This window comes from Entelurus aequoreus, linkage group LG07 (assembly GCF_033978785.1).
Source record: "Entelurus aequoreus isolate RoL-2023_Sb linkage group LG07, RoL_Eaeq_v1.1, whole genome shotgun sequence".
Taxonomy (NCBI): domain Eukaryota; kingdom Metazoa; phylum Chordata; class Actinopteri; order Syngnathiformes; family Syngnathidae; genus Entelurus; species Entelurus aequoreus.
The window spans coordinates 19240650-19250748 of NC_084737.1; the positions used below are offsets into that span (position 1 = coordinate 19240650).

At 40.9% G+C, this 10099-nt stretch overlaps 1 long non-coding RNA gene across 2 annotated transcripts; it reads right to left on the bottom strand.

The window, feature by feature from the left end:
- Nucleotides 1–596: 596 nt before the first annotated feature.
- On the bottom strand, nt 597–9061 carry LOC133653478 (uncharacterized). 2 transcript variants are annotated; one of them, XR_009826736.1, is made up of 4 exons: nt 8950–9061; nt 5784–5830; nt 3445–5637; nt 597–3112 (listed from the first exon to the last, which is right to left on the bottom strand). It is a non-coding gene; the product is annotated as an uncharacterized LOC133653478 (long non-coding RNA). The 2 variants fall into 2 exon arrangements; XR_009826735.1 differs by having other exon boundaries at nt 597–3184.
- Between the last annotated feature and the right edge of the window lie 1038 nt (nt 9062–10099).

Below are 10099 nucleotides of genomic sequence, written 5' to 3' on the forward strand. Positions count from 1 at the left end.
GTATTGTGGCCCTCCACATTATTTGATGTATTTGATGTAGTCCGCCACTTAATTTATTGTGGCCTTCCACATCATTTTATGTAGTCCTCCACATCATTTTGTGTAGTCCGCCACATCATTTATTTGGCCCTACACATCAGTTTATGTAGTCTGCCACATCATTTATTTTGGCCCTCCACGTCATTTTATGTAGTCTGCCACAACATTTATCGTGGCCCTCTACATTATTTGAGGTGGTCCGCCACATCATTTATTTTGGCCCTACACATCAGTTTATGTAGTCCGCCACATCATTTATCGTGGCCCTCCACATTATTTGATGTAGTCCGCCACATCATTTATCGTGGCCCTCCACATCAGCTTATGTAGTCCGCCACATCATTTTATGTAGTCTTCCACATCAATTATCGTGGCCCTCCACATCATTTTGTGTAGTCCGCCACATCATTTATGTAGTCCACCACATCATTTATTGTGGCCCTCTACATCATTGTAGTTGGTCCGCCACTTCATCTAAAGTGGTATTCCACATCATTTTATGTGACTAGCCACATCTTTTTAATGAGGCCCCACCACATCATTGATGTCATCGAGACTCGTGATTTCAAAGCAAATTGTCCATCACTCTGTAAAAAATATAATAATCAAACAAAACAAAAATGTTATATTCATGTGGCCCCCTGAGGGCAGCCATTATCGCCATGTGGCCCCCAATATAAATGAGTCGAAGATATTTTCACTTTTGACTCTGAGAACCGAAGGCAAACATTCTTCAGGTGGTCCTAAAGAAACAAACAGGAGCGAGCGTCCCTCCAATCACAAAAACCCTGGTTTCAAACAACAAACACTTCTGGACCAATCAGCAGCCGGGCTTGCGCTTGCCAGCCAATCAGCGATACGCAAAGCACCCAGGGAAGCCAGCGTGGCCCCTCCCACCCAATAAGAAGATGGTGTGTGACGCAGCAACTTCCCGTCCAGGAGAAGTAAACAAGCTCGCTCTCTTTTCGCTTATCTCGCCCGTCCTCTTGACATTTAGCCACTCCCACTGCTCCCTCGCCCCGTGACACAGAGAGAGAGAGAGAGAGAGAGAGGAAGTGGGGGAGATCAAAAGGAGGTGAGGAGAAGTCCGGCCCAGAGAGAAAGTGCGTCACCACTTCTGCCTCCGCTAGCTACGCTTAGCGACAACGTGCTCAAACCGCAGGCTGGACGTACGTCACATGACCAACACGGTCACATGACCAACACGGTCCTCTTAATTGCACGGCCAGCTGCTGTCGACACACACGCTCACCTCTGCCTTCCACGCCCACGCCGCGTGAACAAAACACGTCGATGCTCGGACACCTCGACAAACGCCACTGACCGACCGCCACGCAGGAGCCTTCCGGAATGTGCTGGAAAACACACCTCAGCCGCATCAAAACAAGTTGTTATGGCATCCATGTTGGACACAGACACACAGACACACACACACACACACACACACACACACACACACACACACACACACACACACACACACACACACACACGTTCTTGTGTAATAGCTGGAGTGACAGGAAGAGCAAAGGAAGTACCAAGCAGGAAGAAGATGTCCACTTGAGGAGGAAAAACTCCATGACTTGTTATTTTCTGTCCGCACATGAAAAAGTGACGTAGCAACCAAAAAAATAAATAAAAAAAATAGAAAAGAATCTCTCTCTCTCTTGTGTGTGAGTCGCTCGCCCTGCTCCCTCCTGCACCTCTCTCTCTCTGCGTCTCTGCTGCTGTTTTTTCCAAGTGCTGCTATTAGCGACACTTGCAGCACAAACACCCAGGGAGCGCACACACACACACACACACACACACGCCCTCGTGCACGCTCTCGTGCACGCTCACGCTCTTCTTCTTCTTCTTCTTCTTCCTGAGCGTGACGCAGCGTTTAATTCTCTCTGCTTCCGTGTGGCTGTTAGCCTCTCCTCGCCTCATCGCTAGCAGAGGGCCTAACAAGGGACCCAAACATCACGGACGTCCTGGTTCTACCTGGCTCGTCCCTTCTAGAACCTTCTCTCTCTCTCTCGCTCTCCCTTTGCTCGGCCCTACTAAAACCTTCTCTCTCTCTCTTCCTTTGCTCGTGCTTCTAGAACCTTCTCTCTGTCTCCCCTATGCTCGTCCTTTCTAGAACCTTCTCTCGCGCTCTCCCTTCGCTCGTGCCTTCTCGAACCTTCTCTCTCTCTCCCTTCGCTCGTCCTTTCTAGAACCTTCTCTCTGTCTCCCCTTTGCTCGTCCTTTTTAGAACCTTCTCTCTCTCTCTCCCTTCGCTCGTCCCTACGAGAACCTTCTCTCCCTTTGCTCGTCCTTTCTCTAACCTTCTCTCGCGCTCTCCCTTCGCTCGTGCCTTCTCGAACCTTCTCTCTCTCTCCCTTCGCTCGTCCTTTCTAGAACCTTCTGTCTCCCCTTTGGTCGTCCTTTTTAGATTCTTCTCTCGCTCTCTCCCTTCGCTCGTGCCTTCTAGAACCTTCTCTCTCCCTTCGCTCGTCCCTACGAGAACCTTCTCTCCCTCTCTCCCTTTGCTCGTGCTTCTAGAACCTTCTCTCTATCTCCCCTTTGCTCGTCCTTTTTAGAACCTTCTCTCTCTCTCTCCCTTCGCTCGTCCCTACGAGAACCTTCTCTCCCTTTGCTCGTCCTTTCTCGAACCTTCTCTCGCGCTCTCCCTTCGCTCATGCCTTCTCAAACCTTCTCTCTCTCTCCCTTCGCTCGTCCTTTCTAGAACCTTCTGTCTCCCCTTTGGTCGTCCTTTTTAGAACCTTCTCTCGCTCTCTCCCTTCGCTCGTGCCTTCTAGAACCTTCTCTCTCCCTTCACTCGTCCCTACGAGAACCTTCTCTCCCTCTCTCCCTTTGCTCGTGCTTCTAGAACCTTCTCTCTATCTCCCCTTTGCTCGTCCTTTTTAGAACCTTCTCTCTCTCTCCCTTCGCTCGTCCCTACGAGAACCTTCTCTCCCTTTGCTCGTCCTTTCTCGAACCTTCTCTCGCGCTCTCCCTTCGCTCATGCCTTCTCGAACCTTCTCTCTCTCTCCCTTCGCTCGTCCTTTCTAGAACCTTCTGTCTCCCCTTTGCTCGTCCTTTTTAGAACCTTCTCTCGCTCTCTCCCTTCGCTCGTGCCTTCTAGAACCTTCTCTCTCCCTTCTCTCGTCCCTACGAGAACCTTCTCTCCCTTTGCTCGTGCTTCTAGAACCTTCTCTCTATCTCCCCTTTGCTCGTCCTTTCTCGAACCTTCTCTCGCGCTCTCCCTTCGCTCGTGCCTTCTCGAACCTTCTCTCTGTCTCCCTTCGCTAGACCCTTCTAGAACTTTCTCTCGGTCTCTCCTTTGCTCGTCCTTTCTAGAACCTTCTCTCGCTCTCTCCCTTCGCTCGTGCCTTCTAGAACCTTCTCTCTCTCGCTCCCTTTGCTCGTCCCTACGAGAACCTTCTCTCCCTCTCTCCCTTTGCTCGTGCTTCTAGAACCTTCTCTCTATCTCCCCTTTGCTCGTGCTTCTAGAACCATCTCTCTATCTCCCCTTTGCTCGTTCTTTCTATAACCTTCTCTCGCTTTCTCCCTTCGCTCGTCCTTTCTAGAACCTTCTCTCTGTCTCACCTTTGCTCGTCCCTTCTAGAACGTTCTCTCTCTATCCCTTTGCTCATCCCTTCTAGAACCTTCTATTTCTATCTACCTTTGTTCGTCCTTTCTAGAACCTTTTCTCTCTCTCCCCCCTCTCTCTCTCTCCCTTTCCTTCTAGAACCTTCTCTTTCTTTCCCCCTTTGCTCATCCTTTCTAGAACTTTCTCTCTCTCTCTCTTTGCTCGTCCCTTCTAGAACATCTCTCTCCCTTTGCTCATCCCTTCTAGAACCTTCTCTCTCTCACACACTGCTTGTTCTCTCTCTCTCTCTCTCTGTCTTTCTCTCTCTCTCTCTCTCTCTCTCTCTCTCTCTCTCTCTCTCTCTCTCTCTCTCTCTCTCTCTCTCTTTTGATATTTTAGTCTTTATTTTTAAATAAAAATGTTTGGATTATCAGATTATATTAAAGTTAAGTGTAACATGTTTCTGTCAACAATGACAGAACAAATATATTTCGCCAAAAGTGGTTTTTCATTTGGCAGACTTTCACAGGCCACATCAACGATATGTTGGGCCACATAAAACGACTTGGCGGGTCTTATTAAAAGGAGGTGGCTGGACACGTTAAAAAAATGACGTGGAGGGCCAAATTAATTGATGTGGCAGACAACATTAATATGGCTGTTCCCTTTACAATTATGTGGCGTGCCACATTAAATGAGGTGGGGGGCCACTTTAAATAATGGGGCAGACCAAGTGAAATGATAAGGTGGGTCACTTTAAAAATGACATGGAAGGCCACTTAAATGATTGGCGTGCCGCATGAAAAATGATATGGTGAGCCACTTTAAATGACGTGGGGGCCACATAAAATTATGTGGTGGGCCATTTTTAAAAATGACATGGTGAGTCAGGTTAAATGACGTAGAGGGTCACATTGAATAATGTAACGGACCACATAAAACGCCTTGGCGGGTCTTATTAAAAGGAGGTGGCTGCACACGTTAAAAAATGTCGTGGAGGGCCAAATTAATTGATGTGGCAGACCACATTAAATGATGTGGGGGCCACATAAAATGATGTGGTGGGCTACATTAAAAAAAGGATGTGGCAGGCCACATTAGGATTATGTGGTATGCCACTTTAAATGATGTGGCAGGCGACTTTAAAAATGACATGGTGAGCCACATTAAATGGCGTTGGGACCACATAAAACGATGTGGCAGGCCACCTTTAAAACGACACGGAAGGCAACATTAAATGACGTGGCGGACTACGTAAAATGATGTGGTGGGCTACATTAAAAAAAGGACGTGGCAGGCCACATTAAAAAATTTAACGGACTACATAAAACGCCTTGGCGGGTCTTATTAAAAAGAGGTGACTGGACACGTTAAAAAATGTCGTGGAGGGCCAGATTAATTGATGTGGCAGACCACGTTAAATGATGTGGCGTGCCGCATGAAAAATTATATGGTGAACCACATTAAATTAAGTGGAGGGCCACATAAAGTGATGTGGTGGGCTACATTAAAATAAGGATGTGGCAGGCCACATTAGGATTATGTGGTATGCCACTTTAAATGACGTGGCGGGCGACTTTAAAAATGACATGGTGAGCCACATTAAATGGCGTTGGGACCACATAAAATGATGTGGCAGGCCACTTTTAAAACGACACGGAAGGCAACGTTAAATGATGTGGCGGACTACGTAAAATGATGTGGTGGGCTACATTAAAAATAAGATGTGGCAGGCCACATTAGGATTATGTGGCGTACCACTTTAAATGACGTGGCGAGCCATTTTAAAAATGACATGGAAGGCAACAATAAATGAATCATGTGGTCTGCCACATTAAAATTAAGGGACGGGCTACAGATTTGGCCCGCAGGCCTTGAGTTTGACACCTGTGTTATTGAGAAGATTGAAAATGTCCAGAACAAGACCTACCTCCTCGTTACGTCTGCAGCAGATGTTTCCACAGCGTGAAATGTGGACTTTAGAGATTGACATCAGCCTGCGTGTTACATTTCCTCCTGCCAGAGTGTGTTTCCCCGGCAACCTGCAGACACAAGACATGGCACACGCCAACAAGGACCCGTCCAGCAGTGGATGAACAAACAGCAGGTTCATGTCGCCGTTTAGAGGGGGCGGGGCTTGTGGTGTGGATCACTAAAAATGTCAATCATAGAAGTTGAAGAAACTCACAGAGATTTGTATTCGCTCCATCGCCATGTCCTCCGTCAGTGTACTTCCTGCCAGGAAGAAAGAATAATAGGATTCCAAAGATAATCATTGAATTAAAATTGACCTTATATTAAGAAAAATAAAAATAAAAAGTAGGAAATTGGAATTTAATTTGTCATCTTCGGGCCAAACTTGTTCTTAGCCCCTTCCTGCTCAGTCACCAAGAAGAATATAATGCAACATGTCCCCGCAGCAGTGCAGCATTACTGCTGGGCGGATACTGGCTAGTGAAGATATGCAAATTTTTGCATATCTTTTTTTTTAAGCAGATTGAAATTTAGGATTTGATTAGGTCCAATTTGTTATTTTGCACTGAATAAATATTATTGAACAATTGATTTCCCATTCACTCATTTTAGTACAAAGCATGCATCTAATTCATTGTGTGGTTACAAAAGTAAAACAATTGTTTTAAAATTTTTACTTAAAATATTTATTAGATTTTTTAAAGAGTTTTATTTATATATATTTTTTGTATTTTAATATTTATCTTAATAATATAAAAAAATTATTACTTTTTTTTTTCACATAAAAAAGGGAATTTTCTTAAATAATGGGGGGCCTTGAAAATATGATTGAACAATGTATTACCCATTAACTCATTTTAGTACAAAAAAGGCATCTAATTAAGTTATTGTTGTGATTACAAAAGTATAACAATTGTTGCAAAATATTTATTAGATTTTTTAAAGACTTATTTTTATGTTCTTGCATTTTAATATTTATTTAAAAAATATTTAAAATATGTTCTTAAATTATTATTTTTTCACATAAAAAAAAATTGTTTTTTTTAAATGATGGAGGGCCTTAAAAATATTATTGAACAATGTATTTCCCATTAACACAATTTAGTACAAAACATGCATCAAATTAAGTTAATTTTATGATTTAAATTTTTTTTAAATGGTAAAAACAAATTGTTGTTTTCAAAACATTTAAAATATAAAATATTTATTCTATTTTTCATTGATTTGTATTTTCTATTACTTAATTTTATTGTATTTTAATATTTATTTTATTAATATTTGAAATGTTTAAAAAATTCAACATTTTAGTCAATTAAATTACATTTTTGATGACAAAAGTATAACAGTTGTAGGGCTGCAACAACTAATCGATTAAAATCGATTATAAAAATAGTTGCCGATTAATTTAGTCATCGATTCGTTGGATCTATGCTATGCGCATGCGCAGAAGCTTTTAAAAAATAAAAAATAAAAAGTGTTTTTTTTTTTAAAATAAACCTTTATTTATAAACTGCAACATGTGCAAACAGCTGAGAAACAATAATCAAAATAAGTATGGTGCCAGTATGCTGTTTTTTTTAAATAAAATACTGGAAAGGATAGAAATGTAGTTTGTCTCTTTTATCCGATTATTAATCAATTAATCGAAGTAATAATCGACAGATTAATCGATTATCAAATTAATCGTTAGTTGCAGCCCTAAACAGTTGTTAAAAAAAAATGTGTATATGAATAAAAAAGTGAAACTTTTTGGTAATGTTTGGGGGCCTCAAAAATATTGAACAATTTATTTTCCATTAACTAATTTTAGTAGAAAACATGCATCAAATTAAGTTCATTTTGTGGTTATAAAAGTATAACATGTTAAAAATTTCAACTTAAAATATTAATTTGAATTTTTATTGATTTTTACTCTTTTATTTTCCTGTATTTTAATATTTATTCTAAATATATTTAAAATATGTTTTGATTATGTTTTTAAATTCAAAGATTAAATTCATTTTTTAACAATTGTTAAAATGTTTGTTTTTAATAAAACAATTAAAACCTAAAATATAAATTAAATGTTTTATCTATTTTTTTTTAAATTGTATCATAATATGTATTTGAATAGTATTTAAATGAATAATTTTTGTCAATTAAACTGAATTTCTGATCGCAAAAGTGTAAACATTGTTAAAAGATGTTTTACGTGAAGGAAAAAAAGAGAGATTTTTTTTGTAATGGGGTGGGGTGGAGCCTCAAAAAACAAAAAATCTGTTTAGAGCCCCACATTTCCATTTCATCATCATCAAATTTTATTTTTTCCAATATGAATTATACCAAAAACATAATTTAAAAACATAAGCCACTATGTCGGTTGTTATTGTTTTTTATTATTACAGAGATTATGGAAATGACAAGTAATAATAGTAATAACATATATTGTTTTTATTGTAACAAACTTTGATTTTTGGTGATTATTATGGTTGTTGTTATTGATAATGTTATGATCTATTTTTGTTTTTCTTTTTTTTTTGTGTTATATTTAGTATGGATAGATGGATGGATATCGTAGATTAGATACATAAACGTTTTACGTCAGTAGGCGTCAACGTACTGGCATCACTTGGGGCTATGACGTCACACACATTTCCCAAACGTCCTCCTTACTACGCAGTAAAACAATCTGACTCACTTCAAGCAGTTTAAGATTCAATGCGAAACAGCGGCGCTCTGCGTTCACTGGGAGTACTGCAGCTCAGTTTTGTTTACATGAAGAATAAAAAGTGCGTATGACATAAAAACCTGTGGATGCCAGCGTGGGGTCCTCGCCAAGGCCTCAACACTGCGCACAAAATCCCCCTTTGGGGGGCCAAAAGCAAACAAAATAACACGCTGGAGTAAATAATGCGTGGGGGGAACTTGCGTTATTGATATATACTTATATTGGCATATTTATTACTGATATCAAGCTTATTATCAAAAGCAAAGAGGTATAAGTGGAAGAATCGGCGGCATTTGTGGAAGCCACGCAGTGACGCAGGAAAGGTTGGAAGTAAACAAAGTGCGCACCATCCTCCCGCAGCATCATCATCATCATCATCACAACCTGCTCGTCAGCCTCCGGGCACAATTCATCACTTTATGTTTCATCTTCCCAAGCAAACCGCTTGAATATTGTTTTTTTTGTTTGTATTGCAACTGCGCACTTCGCCGTGTAGGCCGTGGGCGACACGGCGCGCTTCCGTAACGCGCAAATAAACACACGCGATATATAAGTGATATAACATGGTATGACGTCACGTCAATACAATCGTCTTGGGGAAAAGTCAAATGGTAACATTAGCGCGAAATAAGTTCACGTTTTGTGAGCGTGACGAGCAAATAGTTGTTCTTACCTCGACGTACTCGGCTGACACGACGTGGCTTTCTGGAAGGTGCCAGCGGGTCCTCGAACGCAGCCTCGACTAAAAAAAGTCCACGCAGTGACATTTTCACGGCAACACCAGCGGGGCCCCGCCCACAGGAACACACCTCCGCGCTCTGATTGGACGACGCGTCCGGCTGCGTCGATAGCGTCACGTGCTTTTGACGTAAATGTTTACAAACAGACGCAGTGCTGTGGCGAGAGCTGACAAAGATGAAAAGCAAAGCAAGCGGTTGGCTGACACTTACTTCCGCTTTCGTGCTTTTCGCCAGGCGCCATTTGTTTCCGGCTCTTTGATTTCTACCCTCAAAATAGGCGCAGGGTCCGTGTACCTTCCGTTCATTTGATTTCAAATTCTTAAATTAAAATCAAAAAAGTAATTTCGGATAATTTTTTTCTATTTTCATTTCTGAAACAAAAAATGGACAACTATTTAATGACACTGAGGAAATGAGGAAAAGCTAAAATACTGCTTCCGGTTCAGATTGTCATCCCACAGATAACCACGCATTTTTTCATTTTATATGAACATAACACTTTTTTTAAAACGACAATAGGACGCCAGCTGAACAAATATGTTACCATTATGGTAAAATCATGCTAAATGCAAAAGAAAAGCTAAAATACTGCTTCCGGTTCAAATTGTCATCACACAGATAACCACGCATTTTTGGTGCCATGTAACTTCCGTTCATTCTATTTAAAATTCTTAAATGCAAATCAAAAAACACATTTCGGACCATTTTGTCTAATTTCATTTCAAACTATTTAATGACACTTTTAAAAAAAAAAGAAAAAGCCTGTTGAACAAAGATGTATGCTAAAAACATGCTAAACGCAAAGGAAAAGCTTAAAATACTGCTTCCGGTTAAAATTTTCCTCACACAGATAACCACGCATTTTTGCATTTTATATGAACATAACACTTTTTTAAAACGACAATAGGACGCCAGCTGAACAAATATGTTACCATTATGGTAAAATCATGCTAAACGCAAAGGAAACGCTAAAATACTGCTTCCGGTTCAAATTGTCATCACACAGATAACCACGCATTTTTGGGTCCGTGTACCTTCCGTTCATTCTATTTTAAATTCTTAAATGCAAATCAAAAAACACAT